The sequence below is a fragment of the Protopterus annectens genome, chromosome 1.part2, assembly GCF_019279795.1.
Source record: "Protopterus annectens isolate FY-2018-M chromosome 1.part2, PAN1.0, whole genome shotgun sequence".
Lineage (NCBI taxonomy): Eukaryota > Metazoa > Chordata > Ceratodontiformes > Protopteridae > Protopterus > Protopterus annectens.
In genome coordinates, this window is record NC_056727.1 from 202383630 (window position 1) to 202397845 (window position 14216).

At 41.4% G+C, this 14216-nt stretch overlaps 1 protein-coding gene across 4 annotated transcripts in view; it reads left to right on the forward strand.

The window, feature by feature from the left end:
* Nucleotides 1-14216, forward strand: part of EHBP1 (EH domain binding protein 1) — a 3513379-nt gene that overhangs the window by 2558157 nt on the left and 941006 nt on the right. The gene's annotated exons all lie outside the window — the stretch shown is intronic.

Genomic DNA, 14216 nt, shown 5'->3' on the forward strand with positions numbered 1-14216 from the left:
AGAGACATAGAGGAGCTCTCTGAGCATGTAGCCCAGGCCGGTATGACCCTGACCTTGAGTAGCATCTTACCCTCATCAAGAATTATGCCACAATATGAAGACAAGATGATCAATTTCAACAATTGGCTTAAGTATTGGTGTAATTCAAAGGGGATCCAATGCCTGTCAGCCTGGGATGACATGCTCGACAAGCCACGATGCTTCGCTAGGGACGGCTTGCACCTGTCACCCCTGGGCTTTCGGATATTGGCAAAGGCTCTTGCTACCCCCATAGTGCCTTTTTTAGGCAAGGCTCAAAAGACAAACCCACCTCCATAGGTATCACAAGGGATAAGAAACTAAGAGTAATGCTACTCAATGCCAGAAGTCTAAACCTCAAGATGCACTTTTCGAAACTCTCCTTAGCATGGAGAACATCAATATCTGTGCAGTAACAGAAACCTGGTTCAAGGCTCCCGAGAGCAACCCAGCACTACCAGGTTATACCTCATACTATGCTTTTCGGCCCCAAAACTTGGACCGTACTACAAAAGGAGGGGGAGTGTCAATATTCGTCAAAGATAACCACACCCCCAGGTTGGTGGCACAGCACAAAGCATCGGAGACTATCCATGTGCAACTAACAGTGAGTAAAACTGCCTTCCAGTTTATAGCCTGCTACAGACCACCCTCCCAAACCCAGGAACCCCACTCGGCCTTCCTGAGAACACTGGAAAATATGAAGGTCTCTCCAAACACCATTATATTGGGCGACTTCAACTACCCAAACATAGACTGGGAGCATTACTCTAGCTCCAACGCCCTAGCCCATAGGTTCCTAGAATTCATAAACTCAAATGCTATGGAACAACTTGTTACCACTCCCACAAGAGGGGAAAACATACTGGACCTGATCATCACCAACATGGGGACTCTATGCTCCAGACCAGAAGTGTATGCCTCACTGGTAAGATCAGGCCATAAACTAATCTCACTGGATATTCACATCCCGACTCCACCCCCTGCCCTGAAAACCACAGTGAAAAACTTCTCTAAAGCAAATTTCACACTCCTCAAAACCGAGGTGGAATCCTTCAAATCCCCGGGGCCTGTGAAAAATATGGCCCAGACCGCAGAATCCTTTATAAACGCATTCTGTGAACACCTTCAGGAATGCATGGATCATGCAATCCCAAATAAAACCAAGACCCAATCCTCCAAAGGCAGACGTCCTGTCTGGTGGATCCCAGCCATAAACAAGCTATACAACAGAAGGAGGAAGCTACTACATGATAGAGCAAAATCCCAAAAAGGGAAGGCATCTCTGATCAGTATTGGCAAAAAACTATGGGCACTCATAAAATCGTCTAAGGCCAGCTTCGAGAGAAAAATTGCACAGGACACTAAGGATAATCACAAGGCTTTCTTTAGTTATGTTAGGAACCTGGGTGGGAATTCCCAGATATGCTCAGAATTAGTCCAAAATGACAAAAAATACACCGAATCCACAGACATTGCCAACATCCTAGCTGGCAGGTTCAGCGCAAACCCCCCCCCCCTCCCCACCAAAAGGGCAAATATTTATCCCAGCAGAGTGCTGCCCCCCTGACATCTTAGATGCTCAGGTAAGAGCTGCCCTCTCCAAAGCAAAAAACACAGCATCAATGGGACCAGACGCTGTCCCGGGCTGCGTCCTACATGAACTCCAAGAAGAGCTAAACCCAAACATAAAACTACTGTTCAATCTCAGCCTTACTACAGGATATGTACCCAAAGAGTGGTGTACAGCAACAGTGGTCCCTCTCCACAAAGGTGTTGCCTCAACGGATCCTGGAAACTATCGCCCCATAAGCCTGACTAGCTTGGTCTGCAAAGCTATGGAAAGGATCATCATGGACCTCATAAATAAAGATATTGGGGACCTACAGACACTGGATCCTACCCAGTTCAGCTTTGTTAAGGGCAGATCCTGCCTCTTAAACCTGGTTGATTTCTTTGAAACAGTCACCAAGGCCATTGACGAGGGGAAGGTGGTCCACACAGCCTACCTGGACCTCGCAAAAGCCTTCGATACAATACCCCACTCGGGCATTATAGATAAGCTCACCAGCTTAAATATAAACCCCTATGTCACTAGATGGATTGCAAACTGGCTCAAGGACAGAACCCACATGGTTAGAATTGCTGGAGCCATGTCAGACTCCAAACCAGTTACAAGTGGCATCCCCCAAGGCTCAGTCCTGGAACCTCTCTTGTTCGGTATATATTTCTCGGAGGTACAGGCCAACACGGAAGGACTGTGGCTGACTAACTTCGCAGATGACTGCAAACTGGGCGCCATAATCGACTCTCCAGTCGACACAAGCATCCTCCAAAAGGGCCTCATAGAAACAGACAACTGGTGCCAGAGCCATGGCCTCAAGCTAAACGCCAAAAAGTGTATAGTCATCCCCTTTGGCAAAAGCAAAGTGCCCACAAATTACCACATAGGTGGTAATCCATTAAGTACAGAAGAAGTAATTAGGGACCTGGGGACCCAAGTTGATAGCAATCTCTCATTTGACAACCACGTGGCCAAAGTGGTTAGAAAAACATTTTATATAGCCCACCTAATCATGAAGGGATTCACATCTAGATCAGGGTAGGTCATCGTGCCTCTTTACTCATCCCTCATCAGGCCCATAATTGAGTACAATGCCCTTTTGGGATGTACCTTACCAGACACCTGCAGCAACTGGAAAGACCCCAAAAGTACCTCACCAAGAGGATCATAGGGCTCAAACAGATGCCATATGCTGCCCGGTTAAAGAAACTCCAGCTCTACTCAGTGGCATACCACCTGCTCAGAGGCGATCTGTGCCTGGCGTATGAAGCCATGTCCAACCCGGAATTAATGGACATGCTGCACCTCAGAAAATCCAAATCCCATCAAGCTACGCGCTCGAGAGACTTGAACCTCAGCACTGAAATAAATAGGACATGCTGGAGGGACAGATTCATAACCCAGAGGCTCCCTTCACTCTGGAATAAAATCCCAGTCCAGGTTAGGCAGAGTCCCTCATTGACTCTCTTCAAGAGGAATCTTGATGAGTGGATGGGAGATCGTAGGTTTACCCCGGGTATCACTTCTTTGTCACTGTTAGACAGCGGCACAGTATACTAACCTCGAAAAAGGGCATAGCAAAATTAATTAAAAATGGGTGGCGAAAGCCAGACACACTCTGGCTAGGCTTATAAATGCCCTAGGGCAGATAGCCTAGTATGAACGTATGAACCATTGCCATTGCAAGCGTTCAACGGCAAAAACAGTTTGTTCAGATTGATGCAACTTGTTTCGATATTGCCTAAGAATATCCACATTTTGATTAGGCTGCGTGGTAGCAGAATCATTACTAAAGTCTAGGTCTCCCAATAGGGGGTTCTTAGAGACATTAATGATTTCAGAAATTGATGTAATTTTCCTGGCTGGTATGTTGCTGGTTGAAGGTATCCCTGAAATGCTGATATCCACTGCACCCACTGATAAAGAAACAGCAAAAGTAAAACAACAGTATTAGTACAGTGACAAGTCTGTTACTAGTAAGGGAAGACTAGCAAACAAAAAAGTAACTGGAACCGAGCTTCTACTGACTCAAGGCTACAACGTGTCCCAGGATGCCTAGCGGCTATTCCCTTCATCTCGTTTGCTGCTTGAAGCATCGGGATTGTCTTTGCTGGCTCAGATTAGTAATTACCTTTATTATTCATCTTTTTACTGTATTTTTTCACAAAAACTTCCTATTAGAGTCTACTATACCTTCCCTGCCCAAGTAGAGTGCTCTTGTGTGTGCTGTTTTATTACTTGGGTGTGACTTTGGCTGATGTTCTTCGTGTTTCACTGTTGCAGTCATTACATTTGGGTAATCTGCTGGCATGTTCCCTCAGTTGGCCTGAATAACAAAGTCTTGGGTCCTGCGTCGGTTGCTGTCTCCTCTTCCATGACGTCAGGTCATCAGGGGTATAAAACATGCAGCCAACGCCATTTTAATCCATCTTTTTTGCCGCGCAGTGCCCAAAGTAGAAGCAGTTCGCAAGTGCCGGTCGGCCGACTCCTGCAGTTTTCATTTTTGAGTTTCAGAACCAAACTCTTCAAACTAAAGCTAAGTACCCCATTGGGGAAACTTTGTCTTGCTCCTTGTTGATGTCAGTAAAAGTTAATAATTGTATTACTTGTGGGAAGCAAGTACCTCATAAGGATTTTCATTTGTACTGTATTCCTTGCCTAGGCCCTGATCACAACATGCCTTGCTGTCGGTTTTGTGCTAAATTTAACCAATGCACTATTGAGCGTCGGTATATTTTTGCTTCTAAATATTTTGGTTCAAGATTTAACTATCCTGAAATGTCGTCAGTTAGCAATCCGACTACCGGAGTTCACAAAAAACGCAAGGAAAAAGACAGAGACAGACCGTCGAGGTCCAAAACCGACGATGAAGCTTCTCCTAAGCCAGTCGCCGGTACTCAGTGAGGCACTTTCGCAGCCCCTGATGCCTGCTACTTTTGAGTCACAGGTCTCTACCGAGATTCTGCAAGTATTGAACCCGCGGATGTCTCTCCCTTGGATGGGTCCGGAGCTGCTGAGCAGGCACCGGCTTCTGAGGGTGTTTTCAGGCCTCAACATTTGTATATTAAGCTGACTCCATCATCAAAAACAAGGCCAAAACCAAATCTATGTCTAAAAAAACTGACGCATGATCCACGTACTCAGGCCCCTATGCCTAAAAAACAAATGATCAAAATGGCTGAGGATTTAATTACCTTGATTAGGGGTTCCCAACCCCCCCCCCCCCTGCTAAGAGGCCTAGGCAAGGCGCTGATTATGAATCTTCTGATCAGGTTTCCATTTCTTCTGATTCCTCTTCTGATCAGGAATTTTCTATTCCACCTTATGAGGACTCTGATGCAGAGGAATCCATCCCTTCTGCTTCTCCTCCTGAGGAGTAGTGTAGTGTTATACATTCTGGCAAAATATTATCAGTTTGGATGGAGCTTGGCTGAAACATTGATGCAGACTAGTATATGGCATGTATGGAAGATCTACCATCAGTCAAATCCTTCAGACTAGCCACACCCGTACCAACAGGAGATGTCACCAAGCTGTAGCAGGATATAGTGGAGTGTGCTGTCAGTAAAGTAACCAGTAGATGTACCCAGAAGCAAGTATGTTCTCTTTATGATAAAATATCACATCCTAAAAGAGATTGTTAGAATAAGGAGAAATACTGCACAGGATGCAGTAAGACTGACATATTCGCTGATTATGCAGGAGGCAGCACAGGAAGCACAAAACATAGTCATATATATGCAAGACATCACCTGTACATGAATTGACTAGTACAAATGGCTTGCCTGAGTTTGAAGGGGTGCACTTCTGTCAGATAGTTTGTTGACAGGATGGTGTGTGTGGTAAATTCATCTAAAGCACTTTGTCAAGTGCTGCGGGTGTTGAAAGATGAAATACTTGTGGTTATGGTAAGTGCAGAATTGGGTTTTAATACTGAAACCTTTGGATATACTAAAAGGGTCTGCATTGGGGTGGGAGTGTGTACATGTGTTTGTGAGTTAGAGTAAAGGCTATGAAAGGAGACAGATTTTGTTGTGCATGTGTGCTGGTGTTTGTGCTGTGTGTCTACCTGTCTTGTTTAATGATAGCATTATGGAAATGATTTTTGCTAAGGTAAGGTGCAGGGATGGAGTTAGGGTTGGTTAGGGTTAGCGCACATTTGTAAAGATTGGCAGGGGAAAAGTCCTCCTGCCTATCCTTACTGATGTGTGCTAACCCTAACCCTGCACCTTACTTAATCAAAATCTTTCTGTAACACTAATACCACTATTCAAATGTTGTATGTCTGTAGTTGGTAGGAAGGTTTTGATTAACCGATAAAAGGAAACCATTTTTTTTTTATTTTGCAGTGATTTATAGCTTTTTTGCTTTTATTTTTTTTTTTAATTAAGTATGTTTTTGATGTGTGCCATTGATTGCCTGGGGTTTGATGCTTGTATACATTGGTGTATCAGCTTAAACTGTTTTCAAAACGTACTTATGTTGAATGTTTGCATTATGAGATACAGTCATACCTGTCAACCTCTTAGAGCAAGAAATCTGGACAAAAGACAAAAAATAGGGACAAATTTTAAATATTGCTCTTACAAACTTAGAACGTTGATAGAATAACAGGTCTTGCATTAGCATGAATTTTCTGAAGGATATGAAGTCCAAAACTCAAATGTCTGCCATTATTTTCTAACTTCATTCTTTAAAGTTTTGCCACTAATTTGAAATAAAAACACAATTTTATGAAAAATTTACCAAAATATGAGGTACACATCTGGAAATTCTGTGAAAATCTGTACAGTTGAGAGGTGTGGATACAGTACCTGAATGTTCATACTTTGACTAACAGTGTTTGTAAAAGCACGCAGGTCACCCCAGAAGTCACAGGAGTATAAGTGAAGGTTAAACTGGATACGGGAGTAGTAGAATATGTCTTATTGAATATAGAAAAGTTTCCCAACACATGACACTAAAGAAAACAGGAGTGTACTTAGGATAATTAACTAGTGAGAAAGAAGCTGCCCCTAAAGTAAATTCAAGAAATACATGACATTTAATGACAAAACACAAATACTAAATTTATTAGTGTTAAACTAAACATGCCACCGTTATTCGTAGAAGATTAATGCAAAAAAATGTGGGCTACTGTTTTATTAACACCTTAAAAGAGGTATCAAAAATGGTGACTGTATGCTATACAATGGAGGCACCCAGTCCTGAGAAGATGGCTATAATGAGAACTTATTTTAGACTATTGTTTTACTGTTATAAGTTCTAAGTTAAACGTTTGGTAGTTCGTCAAGATGGATCTAAGGGTGAGTGGATGGGAAACTGCAAATTAACTTTCTGTGTATCCAGGGATGTAAACATTAGACATTCATCTTAAGGCTTATTACTGCAAAATGTTAATGAGTTAAATGGGATTAACCTCTTGTGGATGTCAGTCTTCCATCCAGATCTGGAAAAGTCAGTGTCCCTTGGTGAGTGTGAGGTTACCTCCCATGTCATGACTATAATCTGGATAATTGCACATTAGAGAGAGGGTAATCTACTCAATCAAGGCATCAGGTTGACACAACACAGAAATGTATTTTTAGCAGATGCTTCTTGATATTCTCAAAGACAAGGAAGGCCAAACTCTGGAACGTGATATTTTTTCATAAATTAGCTTGTTTTCCACGTTGGTGCGATCTCTTTTCCCTTACCTCAGGTAATACAATGCTTCTTGGACCTGTTCGGATAAAGCCTGGTCTACTCGCCTAAAATTAAATAATTAATTTGCATATGAAAATCAGAGGCAATTACAGATATAGAATGTAGTAAGGTATGCCTTTAGTTTATTTGAATAAGTTACGATTTGGTCCATTTCATAGTTCTTCGAGTACAGAATTTCATACTTTGGATATGTATCGAGGATAGTGAGCTCAATAGCAGTTGTTAAATGTTGTCCTGTCTAGCAGCTTTCATTTCTGAGATCTTAAATTTCTTGGTGGATTGTATGTAGTTATTTGGTTAGAAGTAGTAGAACGTTTGTCAGATTTATTGATGGTGCTGTTTATGGTCTTGAATTAAGAAGTGGTAATGGTATTTTTCAATTCTATCCAGCAGATATTTTTAGTGCTATATATTGATGAGTCTTGTTTAGTATATTAGTAGCAAATTTTGCTATTTTGTTGTAGAAAGGCTCTAGTTTATTGAGGTATGTTTTTTCTGCAGATTTATTAGGACTTGATGTGAGTAGAATAAGACTGCAGAATGGGCATTGTTATCCACTAATTCACTGATACAAAACAGCTCCAGCAAGGGCTGTAAGAGACACAGTGGTGTATCAAAAATTATCTCAATCTAAGTGAAAAAAGTGAAGCACAGTAGAATTTGGCAGAAAAATGAATTCCACCTCGTAATGCAAGTAGTACCCCTCTTCAGATAGATACGGTCATAAGAGACATATATATTTATGTGGGTAAATCTCTCATTCAGTTATTGTATTTCCACCATAGCCAGGAAGTCCTTCTATCTAACCCAGTTGATTTCCAAGGGGAAATTGTCAAGATCCATAGAAGTTTTCCTGTCACTGTACTTTTCCCTTATAAGACCCATGACTGAATACTGTGCCCCCTTTTGTATGTATAACTCCAAGCATGTCACTCAGTTGGAAAGACCCCAAAGATTTCTTACCAAGAAAATTAAATAGCTTAAATCTTTTGACTACCCTGATAGATTAGTATGACTCTCATAGTCTAGCCTGCTGTGTCTTGCTTTTTCAGCCATGAAAGACTCAATCCTGTTTACTTTGCAAAACCAGTGGGTCTACAAACACCCACACTAAAGTCCCAAATCTACACCAACTAACTAAGACTCACTGGAGAGTTAGGCTCCTAACTCAGTGTATTCCTAGCCTGTGGAATAAGTTAGCACTGCATGTCAAACAAAGTACTTCTTTGGCTGCCTTTAAGACTTGTCTTAATGACTGACTGGGTAGACACAAATTTATACCAGGGTTATCATGTACAGCCCTGGTGAATTTGGGAGTTGGGTATAAGTGCTTGAAATGGATCTGCTTAAATGTTTATATGGCTAGGTATCTAATGGTGCCTGTGATTACTTGCCTAGTATATTCCTATGTTCTTATGTTCTTATTGAAGATCAGTTTGTGATATATAATAACTCCAAGAAAGTTTGTGAGTGACCTGTTCAGTATGTGTTTTATTTAATGGGATTAATTGAATTTGAGTGTCTTATATACCTTTCAACTGTACAGATTTTTGCAGAATGTCCAGATTTTTGCCTTATATTTTTGGGCTTCTTCATAAAATTTATGATTTTCTGTCAAATTACTGGATGATCTGAGGAATTAAGTCATTAAATAATGATACACATTTGTGTTTCAGACTTCATACCCTTCAGAAAAAAATGCATGCTAAGGCAAATCCTGTTATTCTAGCAACTTTTTAAGTTTAAAAGAGCAGTATTTAAAATCTGTCCCTATTTTTGGGCCTTCGACCCCTACCCTTTTTGTTGTCTTTTTCCAGATTTTTTGCACTAAAGTTGAGATGTATGGTCTGCTTTGGTTAAGGAAATGGAGCTGTAGAATATTATCTTTTCTTTGGGTTAGTTTTATAGAAGATGCAAGTCAGTAAGCCATTTTTCAAGGTTATGGAAGTTTTCTTAATGTGGTGGATTGTAGTAGGTTAAGATCTCTAGATGTACGTTCTGAAGGTGGAATTATCTATGGTTTGTATAAGGTAGTTGCCATTAGTGAAAATATTGAATAGGACTCATTCCTTGAGGTACCCTTATGGGAATTTGTTCAAATGATGAAAATGTGTTCCCAGTGGATAGCTTGAGGTCTGCTAGACAGATAACTTTTAATCCAATTTATTGTTTTTTTTATGTAGGTCCATGCTAGCCACCCAGCGATGTAAACCGTGGTTCAAGATGATTGTCACTGCAGAAGTGACACCCCGATCCCGTGTGCAAAATGGGAAAAGGGGTTGAGAGTGGATGGATGTAGGTCCATGTTAACCTTAGAAGCACTAGTGCATGAGATGCTGTATTGAAGGCTTTAGACACATCTAGGAATACTGAGGTGGTAAGAAGGCATATTTTGCTGTTTTGGTTTAATGTGTTTGTGAAATTACATGGGTAATTTCAGTCCTAAACCATGAGATTGTTGTTTGTTAAATGAGTTAGAAGTTAGTTCTGAATTCATTTTCTGGCATTTTTAAGAGAGGCCGAATCCTCCCTTGTGGAATGGATGTGATTGTTTCCGGAGTCAGAACACACATTACTCTGTAACATGTTTATTGATAAGCTCAGCAGGCAACTGCTTCTGTTGCCACATTTAAGTTACCTGATGCTATTAGATCAGGAGCGTAGATGGTTTGTTTTAATTTGGTGAATATTTTGTTTCATTCGTTTTATGATTATTAGTTATGTGTTCAAAGCTACATTAGTTGCTTTAGGGTAGTTATGTGGTAAGGTACTTTCCGTACATTTTGTTGTGAGGTTGCTACCTGCATGAAGTGGTTATAGAGAATACAGGCTGTGTTATAGTGTTATTTGTAGGTGTGGTTTTAATGCAGTTTGTTTACTGGGCTTCACTAGGTTATTGATGCAGTGCCAGTATTGTTTCTATAATATTGCTTGTTTTTATGCAGTGCGTTTTTGACATTATTTCTAAATTGTGTATAAACTTGTGTTGTTTGCGGTGTAAGGTTGGTTTTCTTAGTTTTACTTGTTTTGTCCCTTTCATTTATTGGTTGTTTTGTCTGTGGGGGTTAGCCAATGGACTGGACTTGTTTTGCCTTTTTTCTACACACAGGGCAATGGAGCACAGTACTGGCAGAAGTATTTGGTTAAAATAATCAGCTACTTCATCAAGTACTACATATTTTATTGGCATCCAGTTGCACTGCCTGAACAAGTTATGAAATAATTATGTCTGAAATGGAGTCTTTGGATGTCTCCAGGTAATTTGTGTGGGATGGTGGTCACTCAAGGTGCCAAGATACCAGAGGCCTGGATGTTGTGAGAATGTTATAATTAGTATCCAATCAAGGATACTTTTTTACCTGATACTTTGCCAGATCTGATGTCTTTTCTGTCTTCCTTATCCTGTGGGTTATCTGATCCAATTGGATTCAAGGCTGCCACTTAAGAATCTTCAGCTCCAAAGCTATATCTCCTCTCCTATAATGCCCTGTATACCTAAGTCTCCTCTAAATTGTTTGACATTCTTCAGAGAGAGACTTGTTCTATGAAGTTCCTTTCACCTAAATGAAGTTACTTTCTTTGTTCCTTTTGCTGTTACAGTTTATCTCCTCTCAATAAATATTTCTGGTTTGTAGTTAGATAGTTATTGCTAGGAGTAGGTTCCTTATTATTATTATTATTATTATTACTGTTGTTAGCTTAGTCTGGTAGTTGGGCACAAAAGCTCTGCTCCCAGCCACCATTTTCTGCTTCTCTCATGTATGATGTTTAGGATACTTTTATATTCTCTTAGCTTAAGCAAGTGTTTTTGCCTCTTTACTTGATAGCTGTGCTACTGCTATTATAATAAAAGAAAACTTGTTTAGATGACTTTATACTTTCCTGGTGGTGTATGATTTTTGAATAGCATTGATTCCTGGTATTAGCTTTAGTTTATGCTAGTGCTTTACTGTGTGCCATGGACAAGACTTCAGCCTAAAAGAAGTTTGTGGGATTTGGGGATAGTTTCCTTCCACAAGATACTCACAACTGTTGAGTGCATTGTTTAGGTATTTTGCATTTAGACTCAGGCTGCCAGACCTGTTCATCATTCAGATTTGGCTTTCTCAGTTCCCATTTTGGAACTAGTATCATTAGCCCCTATGGCACTGATCTCCATCCCTATCAACTCCATTGCTGGAGATGGTCGGGTCACCTCAGTTGGACATTCCGAGTCACTTTATGTTGTTGTTTACTTCTTAGCCATTACTCCATATCTGGAGTATTACTTGGAGCTTTCTCCTCACTAGGTCCAGGCCTCCCCTTTCAGGATTTGAGAAATTGAACAGTCTTTACACTGACCCGGTAAAACAGGCTTCCTAGAGGTCTGCAGGGTCCTACAGTAACATCAGAGAAACTGATTTGGACAAGCTTATGCATAATTTTTTGAAACCCCAGAGAGACCTAGGGATCAGTCTCTCACCTATGACTTTAAAGGTGAAGGGAGCTGCTTATCTGGCTCAGTTACTGGTCAGTGAGCCTTCAGTCTGTCATTCACTGCCAGTGACCCCTGATCAAATGCTTTCCATGTTATCCCTTTGTTAGTGCCAACACCTTGGCTCTCCTTGGCACCATCCTGTACCTTAATGTTTTCCATTCCGGACACATTGGAGCTGAACACGTCCCAGAATTGTGATGCTAGGGCTGAGGGCCCCAGGTAGGGGTTGACTTTGAGGTTATCAAAGCTGTCTCTGCCCTTGGGAGCACCAGCTTTGGACAGCACCAGTCAGCAGGGTCCCAGTACGATGTCATTATGAATGTGTCAGCCAAAAAAAGGAAATCTCTGAGAACAATGCCTTTGTTTACCTCCCTATCAGAGAGTCATAAGTGATTAACCACTTTGGGAAGGTCACATTGACATATAAAATAGACATATAAAAGGTCAGATACCTTTGACCTCTGTGTACTGAACTATATGGCATATATGTCTAGGCTTCAGAGAGATTTACTCTCTGAAGTTTATAAGTCGCTGGCATCTCAACTTTTGACAGCTTTGTAAAACTTTGGACACCCGGTTGGCCATCATGCAGCTTCTTTCACACGTGTCCATGCAGCTCATCTGAAAGGCAGCTTGTGTGGTTCAATGCACTAGGGAAGTTAGCTTGATGGTTCTAATCTGGAAGTATCCACATCTTTTGACATGACATGTCTAGAGTGGTGAGGAAATTATTCTGTGTTGTGCAACTTATAAACAAAGGTATGGTTCAAGGAAGTCATTGTTCCACTACATTTGGCATTCATCAGACATATCATTGAGTACAGTGCCCCCCTTTGGTATGTACCTAACAAGGCATATCCAACAATTGGAACATCCACAGAGGTTCCTCACTAAAAGAATACAAGGTGTAAGTAAAATGTCCTATGCAGACCACCTATCCCTGTAGTCGGTCTCATACAGGCTTTTGAGGGGAGATCTATACCTGGCATACAGGGCATTGTCAGACCCCACTCTGATGGACCTCCTGCATATCCACAAAACACACAGCACCAGAATTACCTGTTCTAAAGACTTAAACCTTGCCTGTGATTTAAATAGGACCTGCGGGAGAGATAGGAATGTATCCCAGAGACTACCCAGTCTGTGGAACAGGCTCCCCATCCATGTAAAGCAGAGTTCCTCCCTAACCCAATTGAAGAACAACTTGGACGATTGGATGGGAAATTGGAAATTCATTCCTGGTTTGGCACCTATGTCTCTAATGGAGACAGGTAACCTGTAATTGGTTCATCTCCCAGGCCAATGCTTACACTTATCAAGGGTATCAGAACTTGTCAGAGATTTGGGATGCATGGTAAGGCTTAAAATGGCCCTTGTGTTCGTTAGCCTAGTAAACACCTGTGAACCTATGATATGTCGCATTCAGTAGGCATAGACATCAGAATTCACAACTTGGACGATTGGATGGGAAATTGGAAATTCATTCCTGGTTTGGCACCTATGTCTCTAATGGAGACAGGTAACCTGTAATTGGTTCATCTCCCAGGCCAATGCTTACACTTATCAAGGGTATCAGAACTTGTCAGAGATTTGGGATGCATGGTAAGGCTTAAAATGGCCCTTGTGTTCGTTAGCCTAGTAAACACCTGTGAACCTATGATATGTCGCATTCAGTAGGCATAGACATCAGAATTCACTCCCCTGCTTTAAGGCATCCTTTTTCAGTGCTTCTTATGATGGGTGAAATTATTTGACCCCAAAGGTAAGGATACACTGACCAGAAGTTAGCAAGAGGCCAAAACTTTGTCTACCATGGAAGTCCACTTTTATGCCCCGCAGAGGACTTTCTCATGAAACCGGAGGGGAGGCTGCCCTTCTGCAAATTGCAGCAGTTTTCTCCATATGCTCCAGGTAAAGGTGCTCCCCACGGTAGAGAGGGAACTTGAATGGATGCTGCCCTAGGGACAGGGATGGTCCACAGAATCAGGGCTTCAGAAAACCCTTCCAAAAAATTTCTAGACTTCTGCATCTGGAGGGGACTTGCTTTGCCTTCCACACCCAAGCTTGGGAGGCCGTCATATAGGATGCATGGGTTCTGAGAGTCATTTCCAGAAGCAACACCATTCCTTTTCAGTTTACCCCAAGTTTGAGACAAAATCCCTTTTAGACATACCACCCCATTAACAAAGGGAAGCAGCTATTTGGAAGGGCTTTTGAAATGAGTCATGCAGGAGGTCTCACCATACTAGAGAGGATCTGGGGTCTATTCAATATTCTTTTTGGTGAAAAAAGTAAATAAGGACCTCCAACCAATTTTGGACCTAAGCAAACAAAATAATTTCATAAAACAGACCAAGTTCCAGATGGGGATGATGGAGTCCATTATGCCTGTACTGAGGAAGGACAATTGGATTTGCTTGGTGGACCTCAAAAATGCCTATTATCACATAA